Source organism: Poecile atricapillus, chromosome 4, assembly GCF_030490865.1.
Source record: "Poecile atricapillus isolate bPoeAtr1 chromosome 4, bPoeAtr1.hap1, whole genome shotgun sequence".
Taxonomy (NCBI): domain Eukaryota; kingdom Metazoa; phylum Chordata; class Aves; order Passeriformes; family Paridae; genus Poecile; species Poecile atricapillus.
In genome coordinates this window covers 5741505-5763910 of record NC_081252.1, presented here as the reverse complement: position 1 = coordinate 5763910, position 22406 = coordinate 5741505, and positions in this window count along the sequence as shown.

The following is a 22406-nucleotide window of genomic DNA, read 5'->3' as shown; positions in this document are numbered from 1 at the left end:
ATGCTGTATAATCTGCTTTGAATGGATTTCCTTTGGAAGGTGTACTTCTTCCTGAATGACAGAACTGCAATATTTTCACACTTGCAATTGCAGCCTCAAATGGCCACAGGAAATGCAGCAGCAGCTTCTGTGTTCTGTTGCTTCTGTTTCTTAATGCTTCAAGGTGTTGCTCTGGATTTGTCCACAGCTGTCATGAGCTTAGAAAGAGAATGTTGTAAAAATAGGAGTAAAAAAGCCAGCGAGCTCGTCCTTGCAGCAGACACGGGCAACATGGGATGCTAATTGTTTTTGCAAAGCATCCTAATGGGAAAGAGAGGCAGATCTCAAGAATGGAAACTTGAGAAGGTGTGTGGCTGCTTCGTACCTTCGGCTGGATTCAGGAAGGGCGGTGTTCCAGAGAGCAAAGTCAAGAGTTTGAATCAAGGAAGTGTGAGCTGCCCAGAAAGTCAGGGCCCACAGTGCTCATGTGTATCAGGGGAAGGTGAGAATCAGGCCCATCTGCTGATAGAAATGCGAGTTCCAGCTTTAGCAGCCAAAGGATGTGCAAAGAAATGGCTTCTATGTATTGGAGAGCATGAAGCATGAAGTTAGTGTTTCATAGAGTTGTTTGAAGGCAATGTGGGATTCCAGAGCTTAGTGTTTGAATTGCAACTTGAATTTCCTTCTTTGCTGTTATTTAGAGTGCTCTGAAGGAGTAATGAGAAGCAAAAATGAAAGCAAATGTTGTTTGACGGGGACTGTGGTAGGGCTTTCTTGCCAGATTTGAAATGGCTTGAATGGATGAAAATCTCCAGGTGAGGGGAAGATTGTATCCATTCCTCTCTCTTTTTAATGCAAATTTTCCAAGAGGGATCTAAAATTGCATTTGAGGGTTGGGGTGGGGTTTTTTTTTCCCTTCTTTCATGTGCAACCTAACAACTCCAATTTCACAGGCCTATTTAACATTTGATCCATCAAAATCAGTCCTTTGCTTTGTATTTTGGGAACGTGTTCATCTTGGGGTATTTGTCATCTTCTCAGGGCCTTGAAGGTCCATCAAATGCTGCAGGTGTCATTCTTCCTTTACTATGGTCTGTGTCCTGGGGTTTGACTCTTAAGCAGAGCTATGTTTTGATTTTGCAGCCTAGCAGTTCTGCTGTGGGGCTGTGTGCAGGTGAATTGACTTGAGAAGGAGGGGTAAATCAGCTCCTGGGAAGATGTGCACTGCCTGGCCCCGATGCTTCAGCATGCTTGAGGTCAGCTTGGCTGTCTCTGACTGTCTAATAATAATGCATCATAATAGAATGAAGTATTCATTGCAATTGCTGATCATTAAGATTTGTTTGAAGCTAAATCTGCGTGCTACTTTCTAAACCACTCCAGTCTGTTTCATCCATGACCTTCCTGATTTTAGCTGAAGCTAAAAAGCTAGTTTCTGCTGTTGTTATTTTCTGCCCTGTCCCTGTGAGAGGAAGGGATGGTGGCTGGAGGTTTGGCAGTCAGCGAGGGCCTGGCCACCACGCCAGTTCTGTACACTCAGCCTTGGAGATGTGATCAGGAATCTGCTGTTAGTTCCCAGTTTTGTATTGCAAAGACTGAGCGTGCTGCCATCACTGTGTTTTAGGAGTGAATTTTCATTTGTTTGGTCAAACTGAAAAGCAGCCTTAATTTTCAGGTGGAATTCTTTGTGGATGAGGCTGTGAAGAATATGGTGTTTCTACTCCCATCCTCCTGGCAGTACGGTAGAACAACTCCTACCTGATTTGGTAATAAAGACCTAGTTTTTCTTCACTAAACCTGCCCTAGCAAAATTCATCAGCTGGTGATAGCTATCTCTGGAGTGGAAAATCTTTCTTGAGTTTCTTGACAATTGAATAGACTTTGTCAAGCTTTGTTGTTTAGTTTCTGTTGATCCAGAGACACTTGGGGCTCCTTTTGCTTCCTAAGGGATGAAACTAGCAAGCTCTTAGAATCAGCTATTGGGAAGATGGGTGCAGGAGACTTTGTAATTTACTATGGAAAAACATAATAATGATGAATCTTTCAGGTGGAAATGATAGTATTTCACTATATACTGTGTGAAATGCTTTTATGTGATTTTTTTCATTTCTCTTTTCTTTTTAATCCTGGATCAATTAAATGAGGCTTTTGGGGAAAGCATGAGCTGGAATTTCTATTGAGTTTGATAACCTCTGATTCTGCTCTCGTTTCTCTATCTGCTGGAACTTGTAGCAAGCTAGCTATGTCCAAGTTGAATTCTGTAATAATTATCTTTCAACTCGAGCCTTTCTCACTTGGTGTTGATGTATTTGGGGGAGGGAGGGGAATGGAGAAAAAAGAGCTCCTTTCATGAATACAATTGCAATTTCATATTTCTGCTTTGACCCTGATTTCCAAGATTCAAGTGAGCATTGGATCAGGTTGGAACTGAGGGGATGATTCATGACTCAGGCATAAAAACTACATTTCATTCCACATATTAGGAGTTTTCTGTTGCCCACAAGAAAGTCCAGGGGAAAAAAAAAAAAAGGAGAAATGGGTTTCAAATTTCCTGTGCTATTTTCAGTTGACTCCTCTTTCTGGAGATGCCTTAGCAAGTGTAGGACATGTGAAAAACTTGGAACTGCAACTTTATTGTTGAGGCTGTGATGAACATTGCTTCTGTCATCAAGTTCTTGTGTTAATACTTTGAACTTAGCTCAGTAATGTTGGTATCAGCAGACTGATAAAGCCACGCCTTCCTAATTAATAATGCATTCTTCATTGAAAAAAATATCTATTTCTTCATGTATTTAATTACCTAGTGAGTATAAGATTGAATGGAGTTAATACCACGCAGATTTCAAGCAAAACACTGCTTTTTAATGTGCTTCAGTATAGGCTATGAACAAGTAAATAGACATGATTTTTAAGGTTCAGTTACCTTTCATTACCCTATGCATATTCAGATTCAGATTGATGAATGCTGAACCAAAAGCAGACATCATCTAGTTAATTTTAGTTCTTTGAATTCAGAGGCAAACTATTTTCATAGCTTTGTTTTGAGGGTGGGTTGTTTTTGATGGTTTTTTTTTTTTGCTAAGGCAATGGCAAGCATTTATTTCTCCAGCTCCCTCCCCATTTTCCACCATGGTTATTGCAGTGCTAAGTGGTCAATGAGCCTCAGCCAGGGTGAGCTGCAGGAGCCTTACAGACGTGCCTGTTCTTTCTCCCAGTGGTAGAACAAGTGCAACAGCACAGTGGCATTTTGCTAAAAGCTAATATTTTTCCCAACAGGTTCTTCTACAGGCAGAATCCAATGCTTTCTTCAAGAGCAATCCCATCTTTTCTCTGCCTGAAAGGTTGTGTTTGTTTGGGTTTTTTTCTCTTCCCCTAGGTGAGAGATAAAAAAATGAAGAGGAAACCCAGAGGAAATGCCAAAAGTAGCAACTGGTAGTAATTTTCTGTGAGTGTCTCCATTTACACTTCAAACTTGCTCTTTGAGAACTTGGAGCTGTATTTCAAATGTATTTTGGTAGGTGGTCTGCTGCTGACTATCTGCATTTCTTCTTCCATTTCTTTTCTGTGCTTGTTTGGTATGGCTGCTGAATGTCGCCAAAAAGTAAAGTGGTGTGGAAGAGTTGAGGAACCAGCTTTTGAAATTCTAAAGCTGATCTGTAGGTTTTGTTCCTATTGGACTTTTAAAAGCAGGTATGTCATCCAAGTTAACTTTCTTCAGAAAGTAACAAGACTGTGGTCCTTGCACTGATGCTCTGTATTTTAACAGAGGTATTTGATGGTGCTGTAAAGGAGCAAGATGCAGAAGAAGTTCGAGAGAAGTGATTTGAACTGGGAGCACAGATGGTTGATTCCTAGAAATCAAAAAACGGATGTTTTGTTTTGTAGGAAAATGAAATCTAATCCTATTTTGAGGGTCACCAGGATAAATACAAAGAACTAAATACAGATCTATATATATGAACCCCCCAGAAATGTATGAAGCAGGACTGATAGCTGCCACAGCCCAGGCAGCCTGTGGATCGAATTGCCTGCCTGAATTCAGGCCTTGCCTGGATGCCAGGGGAGCCGTCTCTGGATTTCTCTCGCAGCATTGCAGGGATGATCCTGCTCCTTTCGTGGTGCCCCAGAGTCCTGTGAGCCCCCCGTCCTGGGGCCATCCTGATGCCTGCCGGGGCCTTTAGGGTCCCCCCTAAAGTGCAGACAGGGTTTGACTCCAAGCTTCCTTGGAAGGTGGAGGCAGGTGAACATTGGCCACCTTCTTCTTTCCCGCTGCCCTCCGGACTCTTGCAAAGCCTGCTGGGGCACTGGGGCTCTCCATTGCAGGCAGTCTGGAGCTGCCATGCAAACCCATCTCTCAAGGAGTCCCCAGGTCTCAGGTGCAACATCAAGAAAATGACGCAGCAACGTGTAGAAAACGTGAACTTTATTCACTTGACTACTTGTAAAATCTACAATCCAACGTTTCTAGAAGACTATGGGGTAAGAATCTTAAGCCTAAAAATCTTCAAGACTTGAACTGTTTAGAATTGAACACTAAGGGAAAGGTCAACTTCTTGGGGGAAACGTGGTGGGGAATCCAACAACGAACAACAGGGGTGTGTCTAACTTCTAAAGTGGGGAACGTCGCAGTGCCTGGGCTGGGCACTGGTCACCCGTTCCCCGTAAGGTTCTGCAGGACGGAGTGCCGCGCTGGAGGTCAGAGCTGCGGGGAGGTGCGGAGTCTCCTGCCAATGCCCTCTTTTGCCGCCGTCTTGGTGGTTGGCCTCCTCGGCTGAGAGCTGGAGCGAAGGAGCAGCCGCATCAGGTCACGGTTTTTCCTGAGCAGCTGCATCGACTTCGTGGGTCAGCCGAGTCTTGGATGGCGGCGGGGCCCTGCAGGGCCGGAAGGGCTCTGGAGATTGCGCTGCAAGGCAAAGCACAGGGATCGCCATGGAAGAGGCAGAGGGGCAGAGCGGGGCCGGCACGTGTGGGGCTGCCTTTGGCCTGGGAGACAGAGACTCGGGCTGAGTTGGGCTGGGCTGCCCCGGGGAAGAGGCTGCAGCAGGCAGAGCTCTGGCCGCCTCTGCTTGGTGCTGTCCATGGGGCTCAGCCCCTGGGCCGGATTGCCCAGCCAGGAGCTCAGGCCCCTTCTGCCGCAGGGCATTGGCCAAAGGGTGCCCAAGAGGCCCTCAAGGTCTGCCCCATCCCGCCTGCCTGACCCCCCACCCGTGCCTCACCTCTCCCCAGCGTCTCTGAAATCTTCTCCCAAGGGCCCATCCCATGGCCATTCCTATGAGGAGCACGTCGATGAGGAGGAGTGTCCTGGACGCCCACCAGATGAGCGCAGAGTCCGTCTCCTCCAGGTGGAAATCCTCCGGAACCGTCGCAGAGACATCCGTGCTCCGCTCGGGTTTGGTGGATGGGTCGAGGGGATGGGCCAAGAGCAGCAGCAGGTAAAGCTGCAGGAGCGCGGAAGAGCCGTGAGCAGCCATAGTGCTGTGGCAGCAGCAGAAAGGCTCTGGGCGTCTGTGTGCAAGCAGCTCTGCCTGGGCTCTGGGGCGCAGCAACAGCTGGGGACAGTTGCCAGCCAGCGTGCCGTGCCCAGGGGCTGTGATGTCACAGAAGCACAGAAGGCCCTGGCTGCAGAGAGCCCTGAGAAGAGAATGTTGAGTCCAAGCTGTGAGCCATGGCGGCAAGCATGGCCAGCAGAGCGGGGCCCGAGCGCTGCGGCCTGGCTTGCCTTGCACACGTGCCACAATGATGACTGCTGCAGCAGCCCCCTGTCAGGCCATTGCAGGATCTAATGGCCCTTGCTGGGCACAAGTTCTTGCCAATGCCCAGCGTCAACCTCCCTTGGCACAGCTTGAAAGCCTCGTTGGCATCTGCTCTCTCTTGTCCTTGCCCATCTGGCTGGCGCTGCCGTGTTGCTCCCTGGCCTGTGTGTGGGAGAAGAGGCTGTGCCAATGAGTGCTGCTCAACTTTGAGGCCATTCAAAGGAGGATTTGGTTGTGCCGGCTGTGGGAAGGGATGTGCGTGCACATGGCCACTTCCCCTAGGTTTTCCCCCAGATTTTCATGAACGGCTGTCCTAGTGAAAGTCAAGTCTGTTTTAGTGAGTATTTGAGGGGTTCCAGAACACAGTGCTATCTCAGGGAAATTCTGCTGGTTTAGTTCTACTAAGCTTTGGAGATGAGTTGCAAATCCTGAAACTTTTCTCCTTGCCAAGGTCGTAATTTCACCGTTTAGATTGTGGGGATATTGATTGCTCAATGTTGAGGACCTCATGTAACTTTCAGCACCAGAAATTGTCAACATCCAGTGATTGTCCTTGAGACAAAACCATTTGAAATCTTTTTTTCTGTGGACAGGAATTGCTTCTGTGTTACTTCACATCATCCATTAAAAATTTGATGCCTGGAAAAAGTGCCGAGTGCTGTGTGATTTCCTTGGTAGTGTTCTTTGGAATGGCTTCCCCCCCATTTTCTGCAGCTGGCCCCAGAAAGGTAATAGATGGGTGAGAAGTTGTGAAAGGCCAACTGGTGTTGATCTTTGCCTCCTGTTTCGAGGTCTGTGGTGAGCTGTGAGTCCAAGAGCTGATCTGACGTGATGGTGAGAACAGAATTGAAGCTTTTTGCAGCAGGATGGATGGATAGAAGCAAAGCCCAGCATGGCTGGCACCAGCAAATGAATTCAAATGCATCCCTGGAAGATGCTGATTGGATTGTTCTTCTAATATTGTGGTAGTAATTCTGATGTCTGAGTAGTGAACAAGCAACAAGTCCTGAACAGCTGATTTGTAGTCAATTTTCTATCTCTAATGTAGCGAAGAGATTTTTAAGAATTGTGTTTTTTCTCTCCTGCTTGAGGAATGTGTTGTTCACGGGCTGAATCTTCCTATCACTTTGTTTTTGTAGAAGAGCAGTTTCAGCAGCAGATGATTTTCCTTGCCCTCCTTTTCATTTTTCTTGTATGTATTATTGCCTGGCAGGTTAACCTTTTCAAATTGGGTGCTGCAAAATGTTGCTCCTAAGGATAGTTGGTGTCAAAGCAGGTTCTTTTCTGGCTTGGATTTAAACTATTGAAAGATGCAAGGTTTCTAATGAAGTTCCAGGATTGCATATCACTGGGACCTTGACTTCTTCCCTGCTTGTATCCAGAAGAACAGATTAGTGCCAATTGAACTGCTGCCATATTATGTAGAGATCAGGAGTGGCCACCACAAGTGCTGTGCAATTCTTGGAAATTTGGTGATTTTTGTTAGAAATGATTTTTGCTTTGATAATGCAAGCTTCTCATATCCCTCTGCATTTGTGTTCTATTAATCATGGGGTTTTGTATTAACCACGGGCTTCAGTTTGCTGTCTTTTATCACTTCTTCAAATAGCAGTTTTCTACACTTGCTGGCTTGTTCCTTCTGACTTCAAATGGTATCTCTTGGGCACAGAACTTGATATTCTTGTGAACAGCGAAAAGAACATTTTTTGGTCTCTCTTGATTTGATGGAGTGATTGCTGTGGAAGGACTGGGAGGTTTTGTGGTTGAAGATGAAAGAAGTTGAGCAGCCTTGGCAAGCAAGTGTGCCAGTTGAGAAGGTGAATCTCCAGAAACCCGCGTGCAACCCGCTGCAATATACAATCTCTGAGGCTGCTGCTGTCGGGGTGCCTTTTTTCTGTTGCTTTGGGAACCCATATTCTACACAGCATCATTTGTCAGAACTCCATTTCACTTTTACACTCCCTCTGTTTTCCCACTTGTGAATGATGGTTTTCTCCGTGCCTTTAACATGGGGAATTCTTGGGGATCAAAATAATCCATATTCCATCATGTTTTATGTTTCCTCTTGGAGTTTTTTCTAGTTTTCAAATAATTACCTTTTGTTTCTATCCGGTGGCATAATGCATTTACAGTTTCAGTGGTTTTTTTTTCCCAATTTCTAATCTTCCTCAGGCACTAGATAAGGGAGAAAAATCCCCTAGTTTCATGGCAAAGATTCTGTGTTATTCCATCCCTTTAAATGAATTAAAATATGGTTCTATTGCTCTCTGTTTCATTTCTTAACTTCTTTTGGTGGAGTTTAGACATCTCTTCCCATGAACTAGGTAGTGCAGAGTGCCTGCCTTGCTGTGTTGAACTCCTGGGTGAGCCTGGCAGGCTTAGTTTAGAGATTTGCTTTTAACCATCCCTTATTCCTTGTGAAATGTATCATTTGGTTTGTTTGTAGTTGTGTTAGACGATAAAGAGGAGGGGGATCACCATGTGAGACACCAGTTGTGATGTTCTCCTTAAGCTGCTGTGCTGACAGCAGCATGGAAACTTCTCCTCCAAGCAAGGCAGATTCCAGGTCTGGAGAGTGAAGAATCCCAGCTTCTACAGCTGCTGGTCATTCCAGAGGTTTTGGTGGTGCCCATCACTCGTCTCCAGAGGCCATTTTGACAGGGAATTCAAATGGTTCAGTGATTCAAATCTTCTGCACAGAAATCACCCAACAGAAGGTCCCAAAGACTTGATGCTAGGAAACAAAAGTGACACTGCCCTAGCAAAGGGAATTCAGCCTCAGAGATGATTGATAACAGCACTTGAGGGAGGAGAACAGATGGGGAGAACACACGGAGTAGTCTGGTTAACTCAGGTAAAGAGAATGCTAAACTCCTTCCCAGACACGCAGAGGAGTCTAGTACTGATAGATTTATTAATTCCTGTTCAGGAGCAGCCCCATAGGATGGGCTCTAAGATACCTTGCCCTCTGCCAGCCTTCCCTCCAGCACTTTGGGAGGAACAGCTCCTTGGCCAGCTCCCTCTGAGGGTTGTGCTGACAATCCTGGGTGGCAGCACTCTCTGAGCTGGGAGTTTAGTATGTGTCTTCTTTTCTTGGGAGAGGACTGCAGGGAGTCATGATTTCAGGGGGAATTAAGACACAGGAGTTCTGTGTAGCTGATGAATAAAACTGGCCTGAGGAACACGTACGTCTGAGTATTTAATAGAGTATTGTGTAGTCTTTCCTTGCCTGCTATGAACAAAAGGCAGCTCCTTCACAGCCCTAAGTATTTTGATGCTCTAGTGCTATCCAAGATAATACTTATTTGAAATGTTCCAGTTAAAATATTCCATCCAGCACCAAAATAATTTGTTTTGTTTTACGGTAGCCATGAAGTAAAACGTAAAATTGTACAAGCTATAATAGATTTTTTTTAGGTGTGTAGGTGTTTCAGCAGCTAAACAAAGGTTCTTCAAAGTGATATTTGACAAGTACTCTATGTTTCTGGAGGGTGAATGTGCATATAATATTGGAGTAATTTAAATTACAGTTGCTTTCAGGTTGTTAACTATGGAGTGTACTCAGCTGGCAGTATCTGTACAGTGGAGTGCATGCACCCAGCACAGACAACTAGGTACAGGGAAAAACAGCACCTGGTTTATAAAGGCACAGCTTTTTACCTTATAGCAGTGGCCTAAGGGTGGCTGAGTGGCATATTCAGTGGAAAGCCTAAGAGAGATGACATTTTTAAAGAGACTTTTCCCTTCTTACCACTAGAAGGGAGAAACAATCCAAACTACAAATTGGGCATAATAGTTTCAAGGATATGTAAATAGACCAGACAGCACGCAAGCAGCTGCACTTATGGGCTGATAATCTGTTGTTTCCAGTTTAATGGGTGGTTTCTTGAGCCACAGAAGCAGGGAAAACGGCTTGGAAGGGGTCTTAGGCAGAAACCTTGTGCCCACATAGCTCCTTTGGAGGACTAATTAATCTGCAGATTTGTGTGTCAGAGAGACCAGAGTATTGCAAGGTAAAACTGTGATGAATTTGAGAGGAATCTGGATATTTTTTTATACTTTTTAAAATACAATTCAGACTAACCAAAGGATCTTGTTCAATTCCTTCAGATGTTTGTAGCTCATCATTCCAACATCAGGCACTCCAGAGTTCTACAGCCTTTGTTTGCCTATCTTATTGTGCTCCTTCAAGATTTAACAAAATGAAAAATTCATTTGTAGTGCTCAGCATGAGCCTTGGTGTCAGAATTGAGAGGAAAGCTGTTGTTGTTAGCATCAGCAGGGCTGGTGCTGAAAGAATGGGACAGGACTGATCTCTGGGTTAGGTGATGAGCAGTTAATGCAAGTGAGATGGGAGGGAAGCAGACTGAGTGAACGGGTGCTTCCATATGGCTGAAGTGAGATGTGTCCACGAGGCAAATGGAGCAGCTGGAAGTGAGGATGCAGAAGATTTCTGCAGGACGAGCCCTGTTTTTAATAGAGATTGTTCCAGGAAGACTTAGTGTGTCTCTGAGACACTCTGAAAGTTTCTCCTTTGGCACAGAGGCCTCTCTGTAATAATGAAGATGGCTCATAGACAAATGTGACATCATTAACACAGTTTTTAATATTTTTTTTGTTGTATGTCTTTTGAGTTTGTCAGCTGGAAGGAACCTGGTGAATGGAATCACTGTGTGACTAATGAGCTGTCTGTGGAACATCTGCAGTCTCAATACCTGCATCTCCAGTGAAAATAGTCTGGGAACTTCTGCCTTAATGGAACTTCAGACCACATACCTAGAAAAGGTTATCCTGTCATTTCTACTAAATTGGCTGCCAGGTTATTGTTTCTTAATTGCTTTTCTTTAGTGCTTGGATAATTCTGATCTGCCATCACCTATTCAGCTGTGCTCTGCCTAATTTTTCCTTAATATAAAATCAGGTCGAACAGGTACTTTTAGAGATGATGTTGCAGTAATTTTAATTTAAGTTCATTCTAATATCAAACACTGTTTTGTCAGTAAGTTGTTTGATGTGGCATTAAAATAATAATTAGTAGTCCTCAAATAAACATCAGTCTTTAAAATAGCCATAATAGAGAAATAACAAATATTATTCCTGAAGTCAAGGACTCCCTTGCCCTTGGGAACTGTATGACAGTGCCAGGATGTAATGCCTCAAGGTTTCCTTGCTGTGCAAGTGTGATTGTGGCATTCCATTAATATTTGTTTGTGATAGAATCAACACAACAGAGCTTGAACCAAACACTGAGAAAATGTGATTTGTGGATGCATTGAAGCAACTGAATAATTCAGTCTGGCCAAAAGCTGAGGAAAGACTAGAAAACAAGTTTGGTTTTTTTGTTTTTTTTTAATTTCCAACCAGGGAAATGTTATGAAAAACTGTCAGCCAAGTGTATTGCCTAGTTGTCTTGTATTACTGCATCTTGCAAGTGTAATTGAAACCCATCATCAAAGATGATCATCTTTTTCTGATTTTAAATGTAAGGAATAACTTGCTCCAGGTCAGTTATGGTCATTATTAAATGTAAGTAACCGGTGATATTATTTATATTTTTATCAGCACTAAATGCCTTTGACTGTAGGAATAAGTGTTCTTTGGACTAGATATTGAAAATCAGAAATTATCTCTCAAGGAGTTTGTTAGCACACTGTAATTTTCTAACCATGTAGTGCAGATTTTATTTCTGAGGAGTGCAACTTGAGTGATTTATAGTGCTGACAAGACTAAGCTCAGCAAATGCATTAAGTGCTGCAACTTCCTTTTGAGAAAAAAAAGTGCTTTATGTTATCAAATAGTCATAAAACTTGCAATCATAAACCTATCTGTTCCTGTTAGCTAATCAGACTCGTTCTTCCATGGATAATATTTCAGACAGTGTTTTAGTAAATTGCATGTTTTATTGCTTTTGTAACACGGTAACCATCTTTTCCTCGATGGTTCACCAGCAGGGTACATGAGCAAGTCCCTTAAGAATATGCAAATGTTTGAAGTTGAAAACATGTCGCCCTCTTTGACTATGTAAATTCATTTAAAAATTCCATTTTATTGTTAATGACTAGAATAAAAAGGAAAGCTCTTGAATTAGGAGAAGAATTACGGTCAAGGTCCAAATTAGTACTCCAAGCTGTCAGGAGCCCTGAAGACATAAGATTTGCATCACCTCTGCTGCTATTGCCAGTTTGCATTTAGTTGCTTTGTAATTCCTGTCCCGTGGTATTACACTGACTTTCAGTTTGTCAGCTTCTCCTAGAAAACTGAATGCATCCAGCAGACAGCCAAATGAAGGACTGAGCCAGGGAAGGTGTACTACAGGAATTTGCTCATCTTCTTTCTTATGGAAAAGCACTGGAACAATCTAATTGAAAACAGAGACCTGGCTGGTGAGCAGTGAAATGGACTACAAACCAAAGATGCTGCCCTATAAACTATTCCCTTTATTCTGTTATCTCCCATCTTCTTGCTTGTCACTTCTCCTGTGACAGGGACAAAGATGGCAGTGAAAGTGAAGTGCCAGCCTTGGACTGCCTTAGTGGATGGAGAGGGTTCTGAGTGCTTGAGGTGAAGGAAGCCAGTTGGAGAATGAACAGTGTCTTAAAAAAATTAGCAGTGCTTCCTTGTTCATTCTGAAAGTTATTATTCAGTGAGTCAAAGTTATTACTGAAATTGTGTCCATATTAAAAACAAGTCATTTTATTGACATTTGATCAGAAAATCAGCTTTATTAAGACTGGGAATAATTGTCCCAGGTTATTTATCTCAGGTTAATATTATAACAGCACACATGTCTGCAGTGTGTGTTCTCATTATCTGCGTTATATCTTTGTACAAATATTGAAATACCTAATAACACGGAACTTGACATTTATTAGAGTGTAGGTTTGGAGAGGGCTAAATAATGCTTTTTAATGTAACTTGACAGCATGAAAATGCGAGTTTTATTAATTCCATTATTGGACTGCTGTAATAGAAAATTATAAAGAGATGCAACTTCGATTTATACTTTACTTCCACCTTCCAAGTCTTTAATGTGTTATGGTTGCATTTGCTCAAATACACGGAGCAAAAAAAAAGGGATCTTGACTATTAATGTATTTTTCATTTACATAGCAATATCTAAGTGTCTGTGCTTAGAAATAGAGGCGGTGCTAAATGTGCCTGTCTGACAGGTGGATAGTCAAAGGGATTCTTCATTCTGGAAAAACTCGGAGTGGAATCCTAAAAACTGAAATTTAGGATAAAATCATTCTTCATGTTTGCTGCTCTTCTGTTCCCAGGTAGGATAGTGGGCTGATACAGAGTTCCTAAAGAATCTTTAATGTTGGTATCAGGAAAGCATGTCAGGGTATTTATGCTATTTTTTAAATTTTTTTTTTTTTTTTATTTTTTTAAACACATATCTATGTTTACAGTTACTGTCCTGGGAAAGTCTTTAGTAAACTATGTTAGCAAGCTCAGAAGCTGAGTTTTCAGGGCGACACATGGGTAAATGAAATTAAGTGGTAAGGCTGACATGCCAAAGCAGCATTTTCTAGGCACAGCTCCTAGGAAACTTGACAGGGAATTGCATACAATATTTGTGGCATTATAAAGTGTTATAATTCACTGCTATTAGATGACCACCAGCTGCTAGCTTAAACCTACTACAATTTCTGCTCTGGAACAACCAAACTGAAAGGTAGAATTCAACTCCTTGTGATGGTAGTCCCCTTTTTCATATATTTGCACAAGATCTAGTGCAGTGGGGCACTGTTAACAATAGGAAGTTTTAGCTTTTAATTTAGATCTTCAGTCTGTCTGGGTTAGCATTTGCCTTTAAGGTGACTTAACATTTTGCATGTAATTACAGTCTCTGGATCTTTGAAAAGAACTGTTTCTCTTGAGTTTTCTGAGTGGAATAAAATAGACTTATTAGCCTGTAACCTTTTTTAAATCCCTCTCCCATATGGTATTCATGGGGCATCACCTATAACAATATAGGATAATAACCTGCATAATATGGGCTATCATGAATATTGATGAACAGGGTAATTAAGATCTCTGTGCATGGTGCATGATTACATATGGGCAACCTATTGACGTAATTTCTTAAGATTAAATCAAAATAATACATGATAAACATAAGAGTTCTACCGGTTTAGCTGATATTTCAATCCATTTCATGTTTGGGGAGAACTGAAATATTAATAAGCAGAAAGATCTGGTATTCAAATGAATTCTAGCAGGAAAGAAAACAATTTCTCCCTTTTTTTTCTTTACCTGTTGACTTGTGGGACAGATGACAAGCTGATATGTTTCCCTGGAGGCTAACATCTTATGTTCCAGAATACAGGCTTTCATTAAAAAATGATGACTTGTGAGGAGATGTTCATATTCATGTGAACAGAGTGCAGGTGCTCCTCTTCTCTAGTGCCCACAGACAGCCTGAAAGAACCAGTGTGACAAACAAACCACAGCTGAAACAGCCGATAGCAACTCCAGCATCAGTGATGAGGATTTATTCCTGTTCTTGTTGGGTTTGATCTCCCAGCACTATAAAAACTCTGGGCTCACTGATGGATGGATGCTCTGAATCCTCCATCAAGGCCGGGCCAGCACCGTGATGAGCAATGTGTGATGGTCACTCAAGCTCCATCTCCAGGTTAACCACACTTTTTGCCCTCACTGCTCACAGAATGCGTCTGCTTCGCTCTGGTGATTTAAGGGCTTCTTCTAATTTCCATCCTAACTTTCTGCACCAATTTTACCCAATTGTTATTATGCCAAAAATCTCTTTTTCTTAAATAGTTGTGAGCTACCACTGCATATTAATGTCTCCCCCTCGAGTGCTGCAGCTATATCAGCTCTCAACCTTCACCTCGACTATCATGCTGTGTATTCACCTGATCATGGGGACAGCTCTTCTCTCCACCTCTTCCGCTTGGAATCACTTTCCCCAAACTTTAACCAGCCTTCCAAGTGAGGGTGTACCTCAGCCATATGAAACAGCATCAACACTTCCATACATCCACCTCTTCTTTTCCTGTCTGAAAACTGCTTGCAGTATTTTCCAGACACATCACTTTGGCTGCTGACAGACAATCCCTAACTTTGACTGGTCCCCACGTCCTTTCTCACCTCAGTGATTGCCAGCTGATGAGCTCTCAGTTTGGAGCAGACAGTGCTGCCATTGATCCTGCAGATGAAAGATGAAACTATGCTGATTTTTCCAGCTGACTGTGAATGACATTCTGCTTTGGGAAGTGTTTGTATTACTGCTCAACTGAAGTGCTGGATATAGCAGTTTGAATGTTTTCCCTCTTTGCAATGTACAAGACTATTTTAGAACTTCTCTTTTGTTATTGGTGTGGAAAACAAATGGATTTTAGGGTAATAACACAGATTCTTAACTCTATTTTATTACATATTCTAAAATCAATTTTTAACAGAAGTTTTAATTACACATTACTTTCTTTCAAAGGGCAGAGATGCTCCAGATTGTTGGTTGTGCTTGCAGAGACTTGGTTTCTTTTTAATTTTCTTCCATCCCCATTATCCCTTTCCTGTAACCAATTTCAATATTGCTAAGGAGCTTTCACTCAAATTGACATACATTTGAAAAAACTCACTAAAATTAATACATTCTGAATCAATGCTGCTATTATTTATTTTTTTTTGTATATTTATTATCTTGGAACCTCTGACCCTGATATAATGGGAAGGAAGAGTCTTTTCTCTCTTTTCATAAGCAAATTTCTTGGTAAATTGCAATGGAAAATGCTCAGTCCTCCTCATTAATGGATCTGTCTTACACTTCACATGGCATGACTTGAGCAGTAAAGGGTGGGTTTGCAGCTCACACACACCTAATGAATTCCTGAGCTGCTTGAATTCCAGAGCTGCCCATTTGATCATTGTGCAAAGATGACAGTTGTCTCGATACCCTGATGAATGTGGAACAAAACATATTTATAACAATAGTTTATTCTAAGCCTGGAGATAAAACTGCCTTTCTGCTGCCAAGCAGTCAGCACCCACAGCATGCAATGAGCAACTTCCTTCCACTGGTTTGAAAGACATTACTATCATGTATGCAGATAGTGAGATTTTTTAGGCTAAGTTATTGAAAATTAAATAGAAAGTTCTGAAAAGAAACAATAAATGGGTTTTCCATCTGAAAGCCAGTGGCTTTATAGGGAAAATCCCTAAGTGTGGCTGGTTTCCTGTATTGTTTGCTGCAGAATAGTCATTACACACTTCACAAGTGAAGGGTATTGTAATCACAATAATGGAAAAATGTAGCTCAGTTGTAAACTTGAACAGTGTTGGGGTTTTTTCTTTTCCGAGATAGCCTCTTAGCTGATTACATTTTGGACCACAAGCATTTCTTAAATGTTAGGCCACATTTTTCTCCTCATTATATAGATGCAACTTGTAAAAAAAACCTTTTCCAGTTTCATGAGTTTCTGATTAATCCGAAGAGCATTATAAATCTACAATAAGTTTGCCTTTTGACTAGCAGCATTTGTAATAGCTTTAAAAAAGTAATCATGAAATGACTAATAACAAGCAAGTGCCTTGATGCTCCTTGTTTTCAAATACCTATCTCAATTTAATGTCTTCCTGCAAGAAATTGCCAACAAAAATAATACAAATAAACATGAGTGTTTGGTTAAAAGATGTCTCTAAACTTTGAAGTGGCAGGACTGGAAAAAGTATTTCTTTATTAATGGAAAAGTGTTGCTATTACAAGTAACGCTCCAAACGGTGACGACCCTTCTGACGTGCAGTGTAATCAGTCTGTACATGGTAAGAGCAATCTGTGCTGGGAGTTGGAGTAATGATCACCATACCAAAAATAACCAAAATTTTGCACAGGTTTCAGCAGGACCAGGAGTTCATTTGCAGATGTAGAGCCATGCAGTGGTTAGAAGCGTTTCTTGCAGCAATTGCCTGAAAGTGCTGAGACCCTGAGACAGGGTGGGATTCAGTTCATTTGAGGAAGAGAGATTGCTGACGGTGCAGAAGGACGTGGAACAGGTGAAGACTTGAGCTGGAAGCAAAACATGAGTGGGAAAGGGAGCATTTGTGTGTAGAGGCCAGCAGTGAGAAAGGCAGAAAGCTGAGTCCTTAGTTCACGGTGGAGTCTAGCAGTTGTCTAGATGTGTCTCTGTTTTGCCTGCAGTTCAGTAGGTTTTCCTCCTCCCTGATTTCTTGTCTGGATTTACTACTCATTTTCCTATTTTTTTTGTCAAGTACTGTGTGCCAGGCAGAAATCTTGGCCAGAAGCGCAGTCAGCGGTGTCCTAAGATGTATTGCTCAAAGAACAGCTAAGACATCACTCCCAGTTCACGCTGCATTGACAGCTCAAGAGCAAAAAACCTGAAAAGTAGCACCAAGGATGATGAAAGCTGTTAATATTCCTGCCAGAAGCGCACGGCGCTGCAGCTGGTGACGCTGAGCACCGCAGCCCTCAGCTGTGAGGTGTCTGGCACATCTCGGTGAGCAACCAAGTGCTTCCGAGGACAAGCGCTCTCCGACACGTTTCTGTCCAGGCTGGCCAGCGATAACCTAAAAACAGCTGCTCAGAGAGAAGGGTAGGAGAGAAACCGTGAGTTTGAGCTCACAGCTGAGAGTTTTAGTCACTTGACTTCCACCCCATGCTTCCTAGCCTGTTCTAAGAAAAGTAGAGTCCCCAAAACAAGGCTCTGTCAGGATATTCTGCCGGTCGAGAAGCTTAATCTGGGAGAAAATCCCTTTCTGTAGAATACTGAGAGGGCAACAGGATTTCAGATGGAGTCTCTATTCCAAGGATTAATAACCTTATACATAGTAAACCCTTTTGACAAGTTCTCTTTTCTGCTCTAAGTCTAGCTGATGGACCTTGCGCTGTTTTTTAGCTTAGAAGACAGTAAAATTTGGGGTATTCAGTGTGTCATGAGAATTAAAGGGAGAAAAAGAGGAGAAAGTAAATGACAGTATTCTTGAATTACAAGCTGTCAATTCTCCTGATGTTTGGAAAGGCAACGTTCGGGTGACTTTTCTCCTTGAAGTTTTTGCCTTGCATCAGTCACAGAAAGGAAGGTTTGGAGAGACAAGCACCAGTGATGGAGTTAATCCGATGTATTGAACTGTCAGCCATTAGGTGAGCTAACAATCACTGGGCAATTGTAGGTAAATTAGCTGGATCAAGAGGGCACTTGTAAAATTTATTAATTTTATTTCCCATTTGTGGAAGCTACTGCAGTTCAGACGGGGAACCGTAACTCCCTCACCTGCAGTAATGGAGCAGCTCCATCTCCAGAGCGAGGGATGCAGGGTATCAGTGAAAAATGCAGTGGGACTAACTGTGTTTAACATAGGGTTAGGAAATTCAATCAAGAAAAGCAGCGAGGCTGCAAACACATTAACTGGCATTCTCTCAAGATTTTAACCCTACATTGTCTTGACAAAATGGAATTGACCTCACGGAATTTCCACCCTTGCCTTTAGACCGGCTCAGAAATCGGCCTAAAGGTGCTCCGAGAGCGGGGGATTGGGCGGGAGGGTGCGACTTCAACTTCCCCTCAGCGCGCCTGCAGCACGGGCTTCCTAAATTGGTTTCGGAGGAGCGCGGAAGAAAAATACTAAATCCTACTTTATTTAAGACAGGGATTAAGAATCCCACAAGGGAGGGCGCGGCGGCCCTCGTGTGGGAGGGGGGCGCGGCAGGTGCCGTGAGGGGCGGGCCCGCGGCTCGCTGAGGGCGGGAGCAGCCTGAGGGCGGCAGCAGCCTGAGGGCCCGGGCCCGGGGCCGCCCCCGGCCCGGCCGAGCCTCGGAGGAGGGCGGGCGATGCGGGAGGAGGCGCGGCGGAGCCCCCGGCCGCCCCTGGCCGGCGAGCGCGGCTCCTCCTCCGGGAGGGCGCGGCGAGGCTGGCGGGCGGTGCTGCACCCCCGGCGGCAGCCCCGCCGCACCTCCGCGCCCGGGGCGACTCCGCGCCCGCCGGGTGCCGGCGCCTGTCCCGGAGGAGCCTGTGCTGAGGGCACGGCCGGCAGCGGGCTCTGAGGCAGCGCGGGGGGACATGTCGGCGGAGCGCGGCTGGAGGTGAGCAGCGGGGCGGGCGGTGCCCGCGGGCCCGGCGCGGCCGAGCCGCACAAGTCGGCGCTCGCCGGCCCCCTGATCCCGGCAAAGTTGTGCCCGAGCCGGCCGCAGGCTCCCGCTCCGCTGCGGGCACCGCCCGGGCCGGGAGCGCGGCGGGACGGGGCGGCTGCCCGGCGCTGAGGCTCCCGCTGCGGAGGCAGCGTTTGCGGGGCTGTTCGCTGGTGTTTCTTGGGCTTTGGGTTGGTTTTTCTTGTTTCCCGGCGCACTCGGCATCTGCCCGGCGCGGTGCCCGCAGCAGCCCTTCAGTGGCCGGGCTTTTCCCTTTCGCTCTCCTCGCGGCGTTCTGCGCGACGCTGTTGCCCTCTGGTGTTTGTGAGAATTGGTTATGGCTCTGTTGGGGAGCAAAATTTGTCAGCCTAGTGCGGTAATTCTTCATAACTTCAGGTGGTTATAGCTGCTTGGATTCCCCAGATGCCATCAGAAATGGATGTGTGTTGCTGCTCGTTTCAGCTGTCATGTGCAACCCTCGGGAAATGGCAGAAAACTTTTCTATTATTCAATTCACTCCCTGGTGTGCTGTGCTGGATAATTGCTTCAGGGTTTGGTGTGGTGGCGTTTTCTCTTCCTAAGAAAATGGTAAGTGAAAGAAACGGGGTTTCTCTCGCTCTCAGCATCCCAGGCAGTTCTCTCTGAAGGAATGGTGCTGAACTCTGCCTTATTAACTCTTTATTCTTGGCAGCTGTAGGAGAAAAGGGAAGTAATGGTATGGGCATGGACCAGACAGTGTGCTGGACATGTATCTCAGAGACCTTGAGCAAATCATTTACTGTTTAGATAGTGAAGTTTCTGCAATTGCTGAAGAATTACAGGGTTTATCTCAGAAAAATTGTGTGATGTCAGGAGCTTAAAGCTCTTCCTGTAGAAAGTTTTGTGTGAAGGTGAAGAGTGATGTGAAGACTAAACCAAACTTCTGTGTTCTGTTGAAGTCTTCAGAGCCTTCTTTTAAACTATTTTTAAACATTGTACGTTTAATGGTTATAAATATTTTTTCTTGACAAACTGTCATGTATGGATCTCTATCCTGGATCTCTATCACTAGAGACTTTTCAAAGGTGTCTCTAGTGCTGCATTAGGCAATGCAGCATGGAGCTAAGGATGTTACAGTAGAAACTGAGAACTGCTTACCTCAAGGACTTGAAAAAGAATGAAAAGAATTTCTATCCACCAGAATTGCTGTGCTGCCTAAACCATTGCCTTTTTTTTTTTTTTTTATTTCCTTCACAGCTATGAGAGAATATAAGCCCTTCAATATTCACACATTGCAGAGTTTGTTATGTGATATTAAAGGGTCTCAAAGACTTCCCTTGTCATGTCTCATATCACATTTTTTACAAGCTGAAAATATCTTTTTAATATGCAGTTGTAAGGTCTCATTCTCAGCCTGGATTTACTCCTTTGAGCTGTTGAATACTTCAGTCAGTAAAATAATGCTGTAAGTAGGCATGCTCAGGGTTTGGACGCTTGTTTGGTGTTTTTGTAACTGATTTAACAATCTGAGCCCTGCTGTTCACCCCAGGTTTGGTTGTGTTCAGTTGCACTTTGCTGCTTCCTACCATATCATCTCTATATCCAAAGATTTCCATTTTAGTAATGCTAAAATGACTTCAGAATGCTTCCTTTGAGGAACTTGTATTTCTTAGTGACTGGCCAGAGCAGACCTTTATGTTCAAAGCAGTTAAGCAGCATTCTAATCATGTGAGACTTAAATGTCTGTAGTAATACACTAAACGATATGCCTCCTTTTTTTCTGCTCTTCATTTAAAACTCATCCTTTGTGTAATAAATCACCAGCATGTCACCAGCACTGTGGCACTGTCCAGGCAGGTAAAGAACAGGATGAGAATGATGGGGATTATTAGAAGAGAATTATTTAAAATATGTCCCCAGAAAAATGTGATCTACCTGAATAATATTGATGGATACTCAACCCAGAACTAGCTCTCTTTTAGTAGTTCTTGATGAAAAGGGTTTTTGTTACCCTTTAACAGGATGTTTTTACTTATAAATTTGACCCAGCTGTATTGTTTCTACTCAAGGGTCACAGTAAGCAGTTGCCCTAGCACGGGCCTGAGGTAAGACTAAACCAGAGTTTTCCTACTGGGCTTTGACAAATTTGATTTGAGAACAATTCCTCACTTATTTATGGATATTTCAGTTGAGCCGATTGCTTTGGTCTTGGTATTACCACAGTGCAGAAAAGTTTCTTGTCATTTTAAAAATTGTGTTGATAGTCATGACTCAACTTTAATAGACTTTTTATTTTTAAATTCTGTGCAGTTCTTTGTGCCTGTGCAGGTACCTAGTTTCTTACTTGAGCATCTTTTTTTACTGGATTGAGAACTCCTGTGAAGAATTTAGTAGGCTGTGTTCCCTGGAAGAGTTTCCATTAAATTATCAGGGTGACGTGATTTACAGAAGTCAAGAATTTGGTCCTTTATTCTTACCAATGAAACAACAAACGAAAGAAAGCTGCAAGTGGTAGGAACTCGAGGTGTGCTTCATGTCTTTGGGGTTCCTCACAGTATTTGTTCTGTCATCAGTGGCACTTTGTTAGTGAATTTAAAAACCTGAAACAGAACAAGCAGAGCAATGATAAACCCCCCAAGCCAATCCAAACTGAAGATCTCTATTCAGATGCAGCTATTTTGTGCTGGTTGCCTGCAGATGCCTGTAATTGTGACTGCCCAGCAGTGCTGTTCAGAGTGCTAAATCTTCTGCTTAAGAAGGTGATATTTCTTTATACTGCCAGCAAGATTTTCATGTGAACTAGTTCTGGGCTTCTGCAGTAGATGACAGGAGCACTGAGCCTTGCTGTCTGTGTTCATAACAAAATGCAACACTTGCTTCCGTGACTCAGCTTTCTCTTAGCAAGATCTTCTCCATAGTGAAACTGTAAGTGAAAAACCAAATTCTGAATATTCAAAGATGCTAATTTTCACCTTAAAATGAGCATTTTGGCACCTGCTACTTTGAACAGCAGAGGTAAAGGGTTCTGGTCTGAATTTTAACATGGTGGCATGAAAATGCAAAATAGGACATCAAATGCAGGTTGTAGGAGAACAAATGAAGGTTCTTTTAAAGCAATGAAGTTCTAGATAAAAAAAAAAACATGCAAATTTTATTGCTTCAAACCATGGAAAAATACCATACGGATTATTCTATAGGTAAAATTCATTGTGACATCAGCTTTGTGGAACTTTGGATTCATATAATATCTGACACCTGTTCTCAAGTGCTTTGAGGTACAGGTGGGACCACATTCCTCTGTCACTGAATTCCATGACTGTAGAAATCAAAAAGAGCTGAGACTGCTTATGCTATCTATGGGGGTTTTTTCATGTTTTTTTTCACTAGAACAATACTAACAAGCTTGAACTCTTGTGAAGACTTTCTAGACTCTTTCTGGTTTTTTCCTTTAAGCCTTTTTCTTATTCTTGGATATTTTTTATTGATGTCAAAGCTATCATGAATTCTCCTTCCTTTAGTAAAGTATTGTGTTCTTTTGTAATGAAAGTGAGACTCTTCAGGTACTGTCCTCTTCTGAAATGCTGCTT